We start from the raw sequence: 14643 nt of genomic DNA on the forward strand, positions 1-14643 counted from the left end.
TAAAGTTCATACCTAATCTATTATTTATTTAATTCTACCACTTATAGTATTCTTGTTAAATATATGCCTATCAATATTTAAAAAATGGCAACCTAACAGTGCTGTGTTTGTCAAACACTGGTCCATTTCAAATGAAAAATGTATCAATATTTTTTTTATACAAAATGCTCCATTAAAGTATATTGCAATGTTTTTGGTAAGATTTTCTACTTTCATTATTTATTTTGCCTCACTCTTTTGCAATTTAAAGGTTTATTAAAAACAGTGCTCCTTTGGTAAAAGCAAATATGCTAAATCAAAGAAAAAAAGAGAAAGAAACTGAGTGTGGAAAATAAACAGCTAACAACTTACTTGCTTTCTTTCAAAATTAGCACTAAAATTTCTCAATGTAGCCCCTGCCGTGATAAGAGTGGAACATTTTTTTCTGCCAGTTCTGAGCATGAGCAAACTCCCTGTTTATCTGTTCTATTCACTTAATACTAAACCAACTCTGGAAGTTTTATGACATCAAGTTAGATACGTTTCATGTAGACCACTGCCTCCTTGTAGGGCTGTGACAGGAAGCAATGGACACTGCACAAATTAAGTTTAAAAAAATTAATAAAAGGAAAAAAATCAATTTAAATAGATGAATAATACATATTGCAATGCTTTCTATTAAAGGGATATGAAACTATTTCTTTTCTTTTGTGATTAAGATAGAGCATGCAATTTTAAGTAACTTTAGAATTTACTCCTAATATCAACTTTTCTTTGTTCTCTTAGTATCTTTATTTGAAAAGCAGGAATGTAAGCTTAGGAGCCATCCCATTTTTGGTTCAGCACCTGGGTAGAACTGGCTGATTGGTGGCTAAATCATTCTTCTGCATATGTGTCTACTTTTTATATCCTAACCAATTTCCCCCTAAGGTGAGTGACACCAGAGCCAGAGGGTGTGGAAAGTGAAATTTCTTATAGTAAACTTTATGTCAGTGTGTGTCCCCGCCTCCTGCTTTCTGGCAGCCAATCAACAGCCTTATACCCCTGGACCGGTATCCTGGGTTCCTTGGCACCGCAAAGGCTGAGGATAAGAAAGCAGATGTGAGACGGCGGACAGTCACTAGTAGATCCTTTAATCCCTTGGCTATTTAAAACAAAAGTGTATATATATATATATATATATATATATATGTTTATAAATATATAAAATAAGTGGCGCCGATTAGCATACCTGAAAACTTAGCGTAAAGTGTAAGGGTTAAAATAATAGTTGCACCAAACACAACTTAAATACATTAAAATAAAGTATTACATCATATATACACTTTCTGATAAAAAAAAATATTATATAAAAATATTAATAAAAACTTTTTGTAAGGGTTAAAAGGTATATGGTATATGACAGGGTATTTGACTGGAAAGGGCTATATTGTATATATACAGTATATGTCTAAATATATGTGTCGTCTGGGGTTGTCATGTTCCTTGTTCAGAGGAGAATTGCCTGGTATTTCGGGGCTGGACTGACCTTACTTGGCGGGATCAGACTGATATATTTCAGGAAAGTTTTCTTCTGTGAAAAGCACACTGGTCTAAAAGAGGCTGCTTCCGGGTGGTAAATCGCCATAGAACAAGCCACTGAGCTGTTGTTCGTTCCTGGTAGAGCGCTTCTCTCTTTGTATGCAAATTATTATGACCCTGGGGAAGTCTCCCTATGGGTGATGGGGGAAACCAGACGTGGACTCCTTGCCCAGTGTGCTTAGAGGAATGTGGCTGCACCTCACTGACGAGGCCCATAGGAGGCCGATACGATCGTCTGGGGTTGTCATGTTCCTTGTTCAGAGGAGAATTGCCTGGTATTTCGGGGCTGGACTGACCTTACTTGGCGGGATCAGACTGATATATTTCAGGAAAGTTTTCTTCTGTGAAAAGCACACTGGTCTAAAAGAGGCTGCTTCCGGGTGGTAAATCGCCATAGAACAAGCCACTGAGCTGTTGTTCGTTCCTGGTAGAGCGCTTCTCTCTTTGTATGCAAATTATTATGACCCTGGGGAAGTCTCCCTATGGATGATGGGGGAAACCAGACGTGGACTCCTTGCCCAGTGTGCTTAGAGGAATGTGGCTGCACCTCACTGACGAGGCCCATAGGAGGCCGAAACGATCGTCTGGGGTTGTCATGTTCCTTGTTCAGAGGAGAATTGCCTGGTATTTCGGGGCTGGACTGACCTTACTTGGCGGGATCAGACTGATATATTTCAGGAAAGTTTTCTTCTGTGAAAAGCACACTGGTCTAAAAGAGGCTGCTTCCGGGTGGTAAATCGCCATAGAACAAGCCACTGAGCTGTTGTTCGTTCCTGGTAGAGCGCTTCTCTCTTTGTATGCTAAATATATGTGTGTGTATATATATGTGATATACATACATATATACACATATAAACACGTACAGTATATGCATATACATATTGATAATTTTTTATCAATATTAATATTTTTAAATATGTTTTACTGTGTTTTTACTGTAATTATTTTACATTCCAATGTTCTTCACTTAGAATAACACGTTCTTTGTAATTCTCTCTCTCTCTCTCTCTCTCTCTCTCTCTCTCTCTCTCTCTATATATATATATATATATATACTGTACCTATATATCTGAACATATATAGTTACAGATAAATGTACAGATATACATATGGAAATATCTATTTAAAAAATAGTTATTTCAGATATATATATAAAAATATATATATTTTTTTAAAAAGAACATTTTCTTCTATGTGAAGAATGTAAAAATATGCATAACTACTTTCAGGTTTAGTGCAGTTGGTTTAATGCGTGTTGGGTTAGTCCGTAAGCAATAAGTGTTAGGTTTTTTTGAACAGCGTGCTCCATTGAAGTTTGTGGGGAGAAGTTAATACATTCATGATAGCCGAATGGCTGAAGCTAGCATGCATCATGTGTCGTTCTTCTGCTAACTTTTTACATTCAAATTGTAATATGTGCCCTAACCCATCCATGTTCAAAGTTTACTTTGAGAGCAGTTAGCACGCCACTTGTAATCTGGCCTAATATGTTTATATATATATATATATATATATATATATATATATATATAAGGGCTGTGCTAATGGGGAAAAAACAAATATCATGATTTTTTTATGAAATATCGCAATTACGATTTTTATTAAAATATTTTTAAACCTACATTTTGCATTAAAATTGCATTTAACTGTTCTTCCCTTTGCCACCTGTTATGTCTGTGCACACCTTAGTACGGTGTTATGTGATGAGACACTGATATGATGCTTCTAGGTCCGACCCCCTGGAGAAGTGATCAGTGCAGTTGCTGGGTTGGACTGGAGCATTTGTGTGACTGACATGACCTGTTAAGGAAGCCATTTCAGACTTTGGGTTCCATGTACTAACCGGTGGGCTTCTCAATTAGTGAAGCTGTCCGCCCGCCTTCGCTACACATGGGCAGCGGATCTGTTGATCCGCTTGACCGTATGTATCATTACATACTCACTGGAGTGTGTAATGTCCGCCCCTTCATTCGCGCGACCAATCGCGCTACTGAAGGGGCTGTCAATCACCAAGAGCAAGCGAGCTCTCTGTGATTTTCCCTTGCCTTCTCAGAGTTGGCGTAGGGTGTAAGAAGCAGCGGTCTAATGATCGCTGCTTCTTACATTGGGGGAAGCAGACTTGCATGCTGCTTCGTACATAGAGCCCTTTGTCGCTGTTGTTTGTTTTGGTAAAAAATTGCAGTCTCATGAGATTTAGATATTGCGTAGCCCCGTGATTAATTGCATCATGCGATTAATTTCACAGGCCTAATTTATTTATTTATATATATATATATATTTATATATATAAATATATATATATATATATATAATATAGAGAGAGAGAGAAAAAGAAGAGAGAGAGAGAGAGAGAGAAGAGAGAGAGAGAGAGAGAGAGAGAGAGAGAGAGAGAGAAGAGAGAGAGAGAGAGAGAGAGAGAGAGAAGCAGTATCAAGCACACAGAAAATAATAATTGCACACTGGGAACACTGATCCTGACTGAAATACACTACTGATATTTTTTTAATAGATAAAGCTGGTACTGATCTCACTACCACATTTTTTTCAAGATCTATAAGCCTGCTAAAAATTACACTTAACAAAGAAAGCCAAAATTGAATTATGCAATGATAAGTCAAAGTAAATATTAACGTATTAGCGCCTAAAAATCTATAGTTACCTTTGCTATTTTCTTAGTGTGATGAGTTTTCATCACAATAACACAGTTAAAGGGACATTCTCACTCGATTAAAAGTGTCATACTAAAGATAAAGAGGTGGGATAATTAAAGGCACATGAAACATAAAGAATTTATTTCATGATTCAGATAGAGCTAGGGTTGCCACCCGTCCCTTAAAATACAGAACACTTATAAGTTATACATGCTGCAGGGTGTGCAGGGAGGAATAGAAATAGTGCTGTACAGAAACACAATTAATGTTCCTCCCCTCACACCCTACAGCATGTATAAAGCATAAGTGTCCAGGAAAACATGGCCGAGGTGGCAACCCTAGATAGAGCAGTGTTTTTCAACCAGTGTGCCGTGGCACACTAGTGTGCCGTGAGAGATCCCCAGGTGTGCCACGGCAGACTGACAACAGTGTGGGGGTGTCCCTCTTTCAAATTTTGAAATATTGGGAGGTATGTGACAAGCTCATCAGGCATCATTTACAACCATGACATTGACATTCATTCACAGACAATCATTATGATTGTTTGTGAATGAATGTCAATATGTCATGTATAGTTTTGTAGGAGGCATGGCATGAGAGCACAGTACAGTGTGTGTATACACATATATATATATATATATATATATACTGTATATGTATCCTGTATTAGGCTACAATGTGTGATTTTGTAAAATTTGGGATGGTGGTGTGCCACAGGATTTTTTAATGTAAAAAAGTGTGCCACGGCAAAAAAAAAAGTTGCAAATCACTGAGATAGAGCATTTCATTTTAAGCAACTTTACTATTTACTTTGGTTTTCAAATTGATTTATTCTCTTGGTATCCAATGTTGAAGGAGTAGCACTGCTCTACTAGGAGCTTACAGAACACATTGGGTGTGCCAATGAGAAAAGGCATATATGTGCAGCCACCAATTAGCAGTTTGATCCCAGTAGTGCACTGCTGCTCCTGAGCCTACCTAGATATGCTTTTCAATAACATATACCAAGAGAACTAAGCAAATTAGATAATAGAAGGAAATTGGAATGTTGTTTAAAATTGTATTGTCTATCTGAATTGTGAAAGAAAAAAAATTGGTTTCATTACCTTTAAAGGGGCATACAGTGCATTTTTTGCTTATGATACGTATAATTACATGTCAGTTATTGGAACTGAATATATCAGTAATAAAAATAAAATCATATTAAGTCAAGATATGGTTGGCTATGAACTAAAGATTATTTCACTATTTTTTCTGCTTTCAACTGTATTAAAAATTGGGTTTGCATTTTAGGGAAAGAAATTTTATTTTTTATTACCATGGATTATTATACAAAGGTTTCCTGTCACATGAAACTTTTTTTGTGTGTGTAAATTTAAAGCCATCCACAGATCACTGATAGCTCAGATTCCACTTAGGGCTCAATTTATCATCCACAGGTGGACAGGGGTGTACAAATTCGCCCCTGGCTGCTTGGCTACTCCTCTGGCGGGCAGCAATCCACTGCCCGCATTGACCCATGCACACATGCACTTCAGTGCGATCGTGTGCAACCTCGCCCCCTGCCCATGCACAGCCTAAGAGGTGGGAAACAGGGCAGGGAAGCAGAGGCCTGATGACTGCTGCTTGATAAATCCTGATCTACAGCTTCGCTTGTGCAAGGATGCAGTCGAAGGGCTTGATAAATAGAGGCCATAGTGTCATTACTTCTTTGTACTGGTTTGTGAAAATAAATACAATACTAAAAATACTTACCTTTCACCTCTCAGTTTCCAGATTCATCAATCTAAAAGTTGTCATTTGCATTGAAGTTACTTCACAGTTTCTTGTTTTTTGGCACCTTTAAGAAAACAAAAACAGATGGTCAGAAAATTGCAAATGACAATAATACAGCTTAAAATTTATGTTTAGATGTATTAAGCCATATAAGATTAATAGCTCCATTCTAACGTTTTCAATGAACAATTATGCACTATTATAATTTTTAAGGATCTTTATATACAGTATATATATATATATATATATATATATATATATATAAATATATAAATAAAATAATATTTCAAGTCATTGTAAATGTTTAATTGCATTTTAAATAAGTAATCATTTTGATAAATAAGAATACCTTATATGATTCTACTTTAAATGCATCAATAACCCATACTAAATTCTGCAGCAAATTCTAACTGGATATTAGAAAGGTGGTTCAGTTACTTTTTCTCTTTTCCTCCTATCTATATCTCTTCCTCTATCTATATCTCTGTTACTCTCTCTCTCTCTCTCTCTCTCTCTCTCTTTCTACCTGCTCTCTTCTGCGCTTTTTATTTCTGATATGTACTGAATATGTCTTAATTTGCACCCGCAGAGTGAGTGTATCTTGCAAGGGAGACTAAGGGGCGAATTATCAAAGTGCGAGCAGACATGATCCACTGTAGCTGATCATGTCCACCGCACACTGATAAATGCTGACAGCATACACTGTCAGCATTTATCATTGCACAAGCATTTCACAAGAAATGCTTGTGCAATGCCTCACCCTGCAGGGGGTGTCAATCAACCCGATCATATCCTATAGGGCTGATTGCTGTCCGTCGCCTCACAGGTGGCGGACGAGTTAAGGAGCAGCAGTCTTAAGACCACTGCTTCTTAACTCCTGTTTCCGGCGAGCCTGAATGTGTGGTCATGTAAATATATTAGTTTAGATAGACAAAGATAGCTGGATAGACAAATAGATAGAAAGAGATGATAAATAGATAGATCGATAGCTAGATGATAGAGAGAGATATAGATATAGATAGATGATTGATAGATAAATAGATTAGTGGATATTAGTATTACATTTTGTCATCCTATTTGCATTGTTAATTTCTATATTTCTCTTATTGCTATATATAGGTACATGAGGAACAATTTTTTAACTAAATCATGATACCTTTAAAAAAACGAGGTAAACATTTTGTTCTGTTGCAGCTTTTATAGAGTGTCTACTACAACAGTATTGTGGACTGTGAACACCATTATGATACATATGCTGCTGACAAGGCTAAAGGTTTACGGATGGCAGCGGAAAAAAAACGAGAGTACTCCTGAGAAAACATTCAAGATTGCAGAGATTAAATACAAATCTTTTACAGAGAACAGTGTCAGAAGAAATGCCTGGGAAAAAATCAGGAAGTCAAGAGAAATGCCTGGGAAAGGGTCAGTAAGGGGCATAGCAGTGTCCTCATGTATAGATCTTGCCCGGAAGACAGGCATGGGAAATTTTATAAGTGGACGGGAAGATTAAAACTCACCCATTTTATACATTTTGAACTGGTTATATCACAAACTATGTGAAATTTGATAACATACCTCCATTTCTACTGATTAAAATGGGCTCATTTGTCAGGCTAACATTATATATATTTTCCTTGATTTAGTAGGCTGACCATATTGCCACTTTAAAAAGGGACACATATGAAAAATACATATGTCAGGGCTTTTTTCAGGGCTGTTTAAAGAAATGGTTTTGTATAAGAACCCTCACATATGTATTTTTAATATGTGTTCCTTCTTAAAGCGGCAATATGGTCAGCCTATAGTGATACAGCTTATAATTCTCTTTTAACTTTTTGTATCAGAAATATCTCTACACGTCATTCAACACCTCCACTGCACCTGCTGTTTATAGATTAAGGTGTATTTATCAAACTGAGATTTCTTTAAGGACCAAAACACCAGTGCTTGCAAGCAGGGCACAATTAAAAATCAAGTAAAGCTTAGGAAAATACAAAATTATTTCAAGCTACCCCAACAAAAATTCTCCAGTCTTCATATTAAAGGGATATTAAACCAAAAATATTTCTTTCATTATTCAGATAGAGAATATAATTAAAAATAAGTTTCCAATTTACTTCTATTATTAAATTTGCTTCCTTCTCATGATATTCTTTGTTGAACAGATACCTAGGTAAGTAGCGTGCACGTGCCTGAAGCACTACATGACAGGAAATAGTGCTGCCATCTAGTGCACCTGCTAATGTATTACATTGTTGCAAAACTGCTGCTGTAAAGTGCTGCAGACACGTGTACACTTCTGAGCCTACATCCTTGCTTTTCAAAAAAGGATAATAAGAAAACTAAGAAAATTTGATAACAGAAGTAAATTGAAAAGTTGTTTAAAAGAGTGTGCTCTATCTGAATCATGAAAGAAGAAATTTGGGTTTTATGTCCCTTTAAGGTCCCACTAACTTATACAACTTCCATATGAATACACACGCCTACTGTCAATTGTTAAGGGCAAGCAGTATTATATCTACTGGTGCTTAGGTTTCTTATGGTACAAATGTGATTCTTAACTTGGTGCTAAAAAATAATCTCTTAAGTTAACTTCCCTAATTAATGTACCAATCATGAAACTAAAACATTTTTATTGTTATATTTTTAATATGTCTCTTAATGTTGCTGAACCCCTTATAAAAATCAGGATTCTAATCCACCTACCATGGGGTTTTCAAAGACAAACTTATTCCAATCCATTTGTAATCTCCATGATATATATAATTTATATTATATTTTTCTAATGCATTCAGCCCCCTATATTTATTCTAATCAATAAAAAAAAATAAAAAAAATAAAAACAAACATTATTTGTATGATTCTGATAGGATTTATTTAATTTTCAAATTGTGTCTTCTTTGAGAGCCATTTCCTTGCTGTTTGCAAGACTTTTTAAAAAAAAATGTTAATGTTCTTACGTATTCTCACTTTACATGGTAGAACTGTATTTTCAGTTTTAATGATATGTTCTTCTCTCTTAGGTGACACAGGGTATTGCTTGTTTACATCTGTTGATGTACTTGTACTGGGCAAAGCATTAAATATATAAATATATATATATATATATAAACTGGCTCAGGCTCATAATTAAAGGGACATGCAACCAAAATGTTTTCTTTCATTATTTAGAAAGAGCATGGAATTTTAAACAACTTTCCAGTTTACTTCTATTATCAAATTTGCTTAATTCTTTTGATATCCTTTGTTGAAAGGCATATATAAATAGTCTCAGTAACTGCTGATTGGTGGCTGCACATAGATGCCTTGTGTGATTGGCTCACCCATGTGCCTTGCTATGTCTTCAACAAAGGGTATATAAAGAATGAATAAAATTAGATAACAGAAGTATCAAGCTCTGAATGTAGCTTGAATGTAGCTTGATGCCCCTGTTTCCGAGGGAGCTCCATAACTGTTCTGCCTGCTCTGAGGCTGCAGACATCAATCCGCCCGATCCTATACGATCAGGCTGATAGACACCCCCTGCTAGCGGCTCTGCAGGGGGCAGCATTGCACAAGCAGTTCACAAGAACTGCTTGTGCATTTATCGATGTGCGGCGGACATGATACTCTACATTGTATCATGTCCGCTCGCTCTTTCATAAATCGGCCCCAATGTATATGTGGATTTAGCCAAATACAGCATATGAACAAATTAATATACAGTGCAATAGTGAGTACTGTTACAATACTTCTTTAACGAAGATAGATTTATATGAGGTAAAACATTTTGCATTTGTTTACATTAACCTATAAATTATGTTTCCTAATTTGAATTATTTGTTTTATAGTGTAATTTTATAAGCCATTCATTATATTATTCATAGTTTATAATTATCAGGCAATATCATTTTAATGTATTTCATTAAACGATCATGTCCCTGGGAACATTATTTTCATTTTATATATACATTAAAAGCACTTTTGAATAATGCATGTGTATGCATACATCACTTCATGCACAGAATGAGCCCGACAATGAATGAACATAGGCCTAGAGTTATATGTAGTTGTACAAATACAAAACTCAATGATTAGTGACTACTTTAGTTTTTCACAAGATCACTTACAGATGCCTGCCTTCTGAGCTTTATTTAAATGGAGAGTAGCTGGGTATACAGCTCAGCATTGGATACTTCTTCTGCAGGAATCTTTTTTGTCACAAGAAAATTCTACTTGATTGTTATAAGGGCTTGAGTCATTTTACATTAAAGGGACAGTCTAGTCCAAAATAAACTTTCATGATTCAGATAGAGAATGTAATTTTAAACGATTTTCCAATTTACTTTTATCACCAATTTTGCTTTGTTCTTTTGGTATTCTTAGTTGAAAGCTAAACCTAGGAGGTTCATATGCTAATTTCTAAGCCTCTTCTCTCAGGGCATTTTGACAGTTTTTCACCACTATAGGGTGTTAGTTCACGTTTATCATATAGATAACACTGTGCTTAAGTACGTGGAGTTCCAGTGAGCAAGCTCTGATTGGCTAAAATGGATGTCTGTCTGAAGAACTGAAATAAGGGGGCAGTTTGCAGAGGCTTAGATACAAGGTAATCACAGAGGTAAAACGTATATTTATATAACTGTGTTGGTAATGCAAAACTAGGGAATGGGTAATAAAGGGATTATCTATCTTTTCAAACAATACAAATTCTGGTGTAGATTGTCCCTTTAATTATGCAAAATGTAAATTTTTTTAATAAAAAGCAAAAATTTTTAATCTGTCATTGCAGGTTTTCCACTATGTCAATATAAAAGATAATTACATCTTGATAATATTTCGTCATGTAAGCTATTTGTTTTTTCGGTGCCACACTTTTGGAGTCTTTATTGGATAATGTACTGCTATGTTTTTCACTTGTTTCAGTGAGACCTACAGAAATGTCTTGCTCTGGGCTGGATAAGGTAGAATCCTCCTGGTTTATAAAGGAGAACTTTTTAAAGATGTAAGTCACCTGTTTAGAGAGTCGCTCAGTTTTTGTAGATTCAGATCTTTTGTCTCTAGGTAACATAGAGATAGGATCTTCTTCCTCCAAATTATCTGCAGCTACATATAATAATGAATTTGCAATAGGATCCCTAGTTCTTGTGAGCTTTCTTTCCCCACCCTCTATCCTGATATGCTTCTCTCTCGAGTGTGTCTCCTCCCTCTCTCAAATCCACACAATTTGGTTTAGCACATCTTACAATACATATTTAAATACATCTTTGGTAGTGCATCCAATAAAGCCAAATAGTTATATAACACAGAGGGTATTGACGCACATCCATTTACAAATAAACAACATTTTTTTAATGCTGAAAAAATTGCCTGCAAAAACACCTATGCGTTTATATTAAAATTAGTATCTTAGTCACACAATATAGCCATATTCTGCTTAGCCAGTCACTAACTTACAAGATGTCTCCCCCAGCTCCACCTTAACTCCACCCCTCTAATTCCCCTTGCACACAAGTTCTAACTCTCCCTCTATCACACGCTATCAACATTCATAACTCACCCCCACAACAACACCCACATTGTAGGACATAAAATAAAAAGATATGTACAAATAGAAAAATAGTGTGTGTGTGTTTGTTTATTTGTGTGTGTGTTTGTTTGTGTGTTTGTATGTGTGTGTGTTTGTTTATTTCTGTGTTTGTATGTGTGTGCGTGTTTGTATGTTTGTATGTGTGTATGTGTGTTTGTATGTGTGTGTTTGTATGTTTGTGGGTTTGTATGTGCGTGCGTGTTTCTGTGTTTGTATGTGTGTGTGTTTGTTTATTTCTGTGTTTGTATGTGTGTGCATGTTTGTATGTTTGTATGTGTGTTTGTGTGTTTGTATGTGTGTGTTTGTATGTTTGTGGGTTTGTATGTGCGTGCGTGTTTGTGTGTTTGTATGTGTGTGTGTTTGTTTATTTCTGTGTTTGTATGTGTGTGCGTGTTTGTATGTTTGTATGTGTGTTTGTGTGTTTGCATGTATATCGTGTATGTATGTGTGTGTGTTTGTATGTGTGTATGTATGTGTGTTTGTATGTTTGTGGATTTGTATGTGCGTGCGTGTTTGTGTGTTTGTATGTGTGTGTGTTTGTATGTGTGTTTGTATGTATATCATGTTTGTATGTGTGTGTGTTTGTATGTGTGTATGTATGTGTTTATGTGTGTTTGTATGTGTGTGTTTGTGTGTTTGTATGTGTGGGTGTTTGTTTATTTGTGTGTTTGTATGTGTGTATGTATGTGTGTTTGTGTGTTTGTATGCGTGTGTTTGTATGTTTGTGGGTTTGTATGTGCGTGCGTGTTTGTATTTGTGTGTGTGTTTGTATGTGTGTTTGTGAGTTTGTATGTATATCGTGTTTGTATGTGTGTGTGTTTGTATGTGTGTATGTATGTGTGTTTGTGTGTTTGTATGTGTGTGTTTGTATGTTTGTGGGTTTGTATGTGCGTGCGTGTTAGTGTGTTTGTATGTATGTGTGTGTGTTTGTATGTGTGTGTGTTTTTGTATGTGTTTGTATGTGTGTGTTTGTGTCTATATGTGTGCATGTTTGTGAGTGTGTTTGTGTGTTTGTATTTGTGTGTGTTTGTATGTGTGTGTGTTTGAAATATATTGAAATAACAAAATCAACACACTTTTTTCTGACAGTTCTATTTTGTTTATCTCTCTTAGTGGGCTTTTAACTATGAAATGAAAAGTCTTCTCATTAACATGTATAGCTTTTTCCCATTCACTGGTTAGAACATTCTTATGAGAAAGTGTGTGAAAAGCATACGAAAATGTCTAGAAGATCACCATAGAGTATGTGAAAACTCTAGTAATGCACAAGTATGTGTTTACCAAAGCATAACCTCAAAATATATTGGTGACCTAGACATATCATACAGTATCTCACAAAAGTGAGTACACCCCTCACATTTTTGTAAATAATTTATTATATTTGTTCATGTGACAACACTGAAGAAATGACACTTTTCTACAATGTAAAGTGGTAAGTGTACAGCCTGTATAACAGTGTAAATTTGATGTCCCCTAAAAATGACTCAACACCTAGCCATTAAACCGTTGGCAACAAAAGTGAGTACACCCTTAAGAGGAAATGTCCAAATTGGGCCCAATTAGCCATTTTCCCTCTCCAGTGTCATGTGACTCGTTAGTGTTACAAGGTCTCAGGTGTGAATGGGGAGGAGGTGTGTTAAATTTGGTGTTATCACTCTCACACTCTCTCAAACTGGTCACTGGAAGTTTAACATGGCACCTCATGGCAAAGAACTCTCTGAGGATCTGAAAAATAATCGTTGCTCTACATATAGATGGCCTAGGCTATAAGAAGATTGCAAAGACCCTGAAACTGAGCTGCAGCACGGTTAGCAAGACCATACAGGACAGGTTCCACTCAGAATAGGCCTCCTCATGGTCGACCACAGAAGTTGAGTGCACATGCTCAGCGTCATATTCAGAGGTTGTCTTTGGGCAATAGACATATGAGTGCTGCCAGCATTGCTGCAGAGGTTGAAGTGGTGGGGGGTCAGCCTGTCAGTGTCACGCTGCTCTAGCCATTGCTAGGGACGCAGCGCCTCCTTCCTTGCTCATTGTCAGGGGCTGTGTCGGCTCCTGTTGCATGCGGCGCTGACGTTATCGCCGCACGCTCCTCTCTGATGCCGGTTGGAATCCCCTGTGACACGAATCCTGTGCCTATGTAAGTTGCTCTCTAATAATCTATCACTGCCCAAGTATATGTGTTACTTTGTGCGCTCCTGGGTGTGATAGATTACTGTATTCTGGATTGCAATATTTTGTTAACGAACTCTGCCTGCCTGACTACTCTGCTGCTTAACCCTAAAGTACTGGATTGCCTCACTGTTAATGAACTCTGCCTGTCTGACTACTCTGCTTGCTTAACCCCAAAGTACTGGATTGCATCACTGTTTATGAACTCTGCCTGTCTGACTACTCTGCTTGCCTAACCCCTAAAGTACTGGATTGCCTCACTGTTAATGAACTATGCCTGTCTGACTACTCTGCTTGCTTAACCCCTAAAGTACTGGATTGCATCACTGTTAATGAACTCTGCCTGTCTGACTACTCTGCTTGCTTAACCCCTCAAGTACTGGATTGCCATACTGTTGCTGAACATTGCCTGTCTGACCACTCTACCTGTTTATCCCTTGAACCTTTGGACTGCCTTACTGTTGCCAAACTCTGCCTGCCTGACCATTCTAGTGGTTTACCTTTGGGCTGCCTTACCACTGGTTTCTCTAACTGTTGCCGTCAAGGGCTATCCTGTTTTTCTTCAGTCCTTCAAGTGGTCTACCCTTGAACTACCTAACCTCTGATTCCCTGCCTGTTGCTGCCAAATATTATCCTGCCTATAGTGAGTACCGCTTACCTCATCTTGTGAACTTTCTATGCTCTGGGATATTTCCTATCATTCCGGCTTGACACCAGGATAAGAAGACTACTGGCCAAGTTCGGTCTGATAGTGGAATATCCCATGGCCATAACAGTCAGTGCTCAGGCCATATGCCACACACTGCATCAAATTGGTCTGCATGGCTGTTGTCCCAGAAGGAAGCCTCTTCTAAAGATGATGCACAAGAAAGCCTGCAGTTTGCTGAAGACAAGCTGACTAAGGACATGGATTAC

The 14643-nt window shown here is 36.9% G+C and overlaps 1 protein-coding gene across 6 annotated transcripts in view; it reads right to left on the bottom strand.

The window, feature by feature from the left end:
• MEF2C (myocyte enhancer factor 2C) overlaps positions 1-14643 on the bottom strand; it is a 391548-nt gene that overhangs the window by 289836 nt on the left and 87069 nt on the right. For all 6 annotated transcript variants that reach the window (XM_053701486.1, XM_053701484.1, XM_053701483.1 and 3 more), the window contains exon 2: positions 5967-6051. The gene's annotated coding sequence lies outside the window, so the exon portion shown is untranslated. The remainder of the gene's footprint in view (positions 1-5966; positions 6052-14643) is intronic.

Source organism: Bombina bombina, chromosome 2, assembly GCF_027579735.1.
Source record: "Bombina bombina isolate aBomBom1 chromosome 2, aBomBom1.pri, whole genome shotgun sequence".
NCBI lineage: Eukaryota > Metazoa > Chordata > Amphibia > Anura > Bombinatoridae > Bombina > Bombina bombina.